The sequence below is a fragment of the Cyclopterus lumpus genome, chromosome 7, assembly GCF_009769545.1.
Source record: "Cyclopterus lumpus isolate fCycLum1 chromosome 7, fCycLum1.pri, whole genome shotgun sequence".
Lineage (NCBI taxonomy): Eukaryota > Metazoa > Chordata > Actinopteri > Perciformes > Cyclopteridae > Cyclopterus > Cyclopterus lumpus.
In genome coordinates, this window is record NC_046972.1 from 1,430,027 (window position 1) to 1,434,364 (window position 4,338).

Below are 4,338 nucleotides of genomic sequence, written 5' to 3' on the forward strand. Positions count from 1 at the left end.
AACTAGACTTGCTCTAATCTGCCCCAAACTTGTTGTGCTTGTTACAAGTCACGGCCTGAGGATATCGACAAGCCTAATTTCAATCATAGTCAAAGCAGCATCCGCTGGCTCAACTGGACTTGCTCGAATCTGCCCCAAACTTGTCATGCTTGTTACATGTCACTGCCTGAGGATATCGACAAGTCTAATTTCAGTCGTAGTCAGAGCGCCACCTGGTGGCTCAACTAGACTTGCTCGAATCTGCCCCAAGCTCGTCGTGCTTGTTACAAGTCTGAGCCTGAGGATATTGACAAGCTTATTTTCACTCGCAGTCGACGCGCCGCCTACTGGCGAAAGAATATCGGGGTTACGCGACAAACGGTAAAACGCACGACCAGCGGCCCCGCGGGTCGGCGTCCTGCCGGCGCGGGTGAGCGAGGACCCGTTCATTGTTGCTCGCAGCTTTAATTTATTCATTTATTTATGATAGATACGGTCACATATTTATTTATTCATTTATTTATAGATAGATAGATAGATAGATAGAACTTAGCAGAAATTGAGCTCATAAATACTGACATTCATGGTAAACACATTCAAACGACCCAGATCGGGAGGGAGCGAGGGATTTAGCGAAATTAGCGGAAAGATCCATGTGACACATCATCCGGTTTTCAAATAAGATGTCAACACATTGTATACTTGCATATATGGAAATTAGATTAAAGGAATGATATTCACATTAAGTATAAAACATGTGACCTTCAACTAGTGAGTTAAAGAAAAAATAGAACTCAATTGTGCGTAAAGTGTATTTATTATTTTATTTAATTCAATTCAATTCAATTCAGTTTATTTTGTATAGCCCAATATCACAAATTACAAATTTGCCTCAGAGGGCTTTACAATCTGTACACATACGACATCCCTGTCCCAGGACCTCACATCGAATCAGGAAAAACTCCCCAAAAATAACCTTTGACAGGGAAAAAAGGGAAGAAACCTTCAGGAGAGCAACAGAGGAGGATCCCTCTCCCCGGATGGACAGAAGCAATAGATGTCATGTGTACAGAATGAACAGTATTTACAAAGTTACATAAACACATTACATGAATATGACAATGTATGAATGGAACTCCAATCCATGAAACAGAAGGAGGTAGAGAGGAGGGGGCGGGGCATCAGCAGGGCCAACGCGGGAGGCCGGCTCACCAGGCATCAGACATCTCCAGGTCCAATGGACCCTATGAGACGTGAAGTCACAACGACTCCGGGGAGGAAGCAGAGTTAATAAGGTGCAATGGAGAGATGTAAATTCATCCATAAGGAGAGAGAGAAGAGGAGATAGGTGCTCAGTGTATCCTAAAACATCCCCCAGCAGCCTATAAGCCTATAGCAGCATATCAAGGGGCTCGACCAGCGCAAACCTGATTCAGCTCTAACTATAAGCACTATCAAACAGGAAAGTCTTAAGTCTATTCTTGAATGAGGTGACTGTGTCTGCCTCCCGGACTGAAAGTGGAAGCTGGTTCCATAAAAGAGGAGCTTGATAACTAAAGGCTCTTGCTCCCATCCTACTTTTTAGGACTCTTGGAACCACAAGTAGCCCCGCATTTAAGAGGTTAATGGAAAGATAATTAATTGAATTATATTTGACTGACTGATATGTATTTGTTCAGGACATTTCTGACCACATCTAAACAAAAATAAAAAATCTTAACTTCACCAATAAAGATATTTTACAAAGTAAAAACTGGACTGATTTTGTACCTTTCAAATCAGGTTCAGGATACTTTATTTGTACCCGTAGGTAGACTTGTTTCGCAATGGAAAGTGAGGCATTCATCTCGACACACATTACAATCAACAAAGACAACTAGATAATTAAGTACCCTAAAGTAAATAAGATCATTTCTGACATTTGTAGGTGGTATAAAAATAATTTTCTCAATAATTCAAAGCAATGACTAATTCACATGTGTTCAGGACATCTTTGACATTTTTACAGTACCAAGACATCTTTCAAATTAAAAATCCTACTTTTGTATGTTCAAAAAGCTTATTTTGGCATATCTCCTAATTGGAGGCGTCTTGATCACATATGCATTGCCTGGAAATATTGAGAAAAGTATTTTTATAGAACTTTTAATATTCAGAAATTAGCATTTTTAAGTACACAGATAAATCCCTGGTGATAAGCTTTTCCCTGATCCAAGAGGGATAACCAAGAATTACCATCCAAACTGTCCATGATATCTTGGATCCGAGGGATAGGCTGGCGGTCCGGATGCGTCTTCCTGTTCAGGTCTCTATAGTCTATACACAACCGAAGGGTGCCATCCTTTTTTCTAACACACACGACAGGTGAGGAATATGAAGAATTATACTTCCTCACCCAACCCTGTGCTATTAGGTCGTGGAGACCCTTCATTTCCTGGTATAGTGGTGTTTGGCACGGATATGTATGTGCGTTTGACTGGTTCAGGGTCTTTGAGAGAGATGTTCATTTGCAACCTTTCAATGCAGCCAATATCATTGTCTGACCTTGAAAAGGAATGACACTCCTCTCTCAGCATTTGTTTAACTACCTGTCTCTGGCTTTCATCTAGGTGACTTACATCTACAGGTGTATCCCACTGTTCAACAGTTTTACAGGGAGTTTGGGTGCTAGTGTGATTCACTGTAGCTGGTGTTGCAACTTTTTCAAAGATTTGGGCAGGCATCACAGTAAGGATGGTTTGTACTGTTCCAATTACAGTGCGCCCAAACAAAACAATGTCATGATTAGTTGGGTTAGCGACATCAGTTATGATGACTGGTAAAACACCTTTTCTGACTCTAGTGTGTCGTAGAACTCAAGGCCATCTGGCCACCCAGGGTTCAGGTCTGGCTGAAATAGCATGGCCATGTCTTCCTTGAAAGGCCGAACAACTACACAACACTCAATCTGAATGCTACTGCGTTTTGGCACTGTAATCATCTCTTTCTTGGTTTTCACTGTGTACTCGTCTATCTGCTCTATACTCACAGCCTGTATAAAAGCTCTCACCTTATTTCTTTTAAGACTTGGGAAAGCTTTCCTCACAGCACTGTATTTATTAGTCTTCTCAGTCTTCGCCAGTATGTGTTCAATAACATTGAAACCTATGAGGGGATGGGACAGGTGACAACCTTTCATCACAAGCACAGGAACGATCAGTTCTTTTGTTTGATCAGTTTCAGAGGCTAGCCGGAAAGTGGTCTCAATCCATCCGAGGTAAGGCAATTCAATTCCATTTACAGCAGTCAATGTTAATCCATCAGGTAAGTCAAGGAGTTCTGAAACATCTCTCAGTCTTATATCTTGTAAGTGTTCAGTTTTCCATCTTTCATCAATGATCGATACCTGGGAGCCTGTGTCCCATAAAGCTTTTGAGCCGGTGACCGTTCAAGTAACATTCCACAAGACACTGCCTGCCAACTAGTGAGGTGACTTTGTGGGAGTGGCCAACTGGAGCAAGGGGTGGCGAATAGTGCAAACTATTGTCTTTACAGGGAGGTTTGCATCTTCTCTGATGTTCAGTCCAGTGTTGTTTTTGGCATGCTCTGGAACAATACAGTGTCTCTTTACAGGATGAGCATTGTTTCCGCTTCTTTGGTGAACTGCCACAATGTTCACATTTCTGGGACATTTCACTGGCTATGGTTAACACTCGTCCCGCAGGATGTAACCATCTCCCATTTAAAGGGGCCTCTCTCGATGGTCTGGCTCCTCTATTTTTACAGCCAGCATGAAAATGTTCTCCACTTCCACAGTGGTAGCAGTGCATGCAACATTCCTCTGACCCTGCCTGCTGGCAGACAAAACACCTCCTTGGAACATAAGCAGGGCGGTTGGTGTACAAGTGAGGTGCAGACTGGGGGTGAGTTGGACTGGGGTTTTTGGGCTGGCGGTGGCTACTATGATACTGCTGTTGTGAAATATGTGATTGGGGTCTCTCTCTGGCCTTCTAGCTGGTGGTGGATAGGGCTGTGACTGAAACCTAGGCTGCTGCAATGTCTCTTTAATCTGAGCTATTTCTGCACTGAGGCCTTTAAGAGAAGCAACACCTGTCTTTAGTTCTGCTAACTCTGCTAACAACTCAGGGGGCACTTTTGTTTTAGCCTCCTTCACAGGGCATTTTGCAAATGGTGGGTCTTCTGACTGGACTACGCTTGCACTTGTAGCTGGCTGTGGAGTGCTGAACCTCTTTTTGTTTCTTCTTTCAGTCTCATTAGCACAGGCCATTTTTAGCCTCTCTAGCAAAAGCTCATCTGCGGTGTCAGTATCTAACAAGAGGGGCTGCATATCTATCCTGTCATTCTGGAGACCAGTAAGTA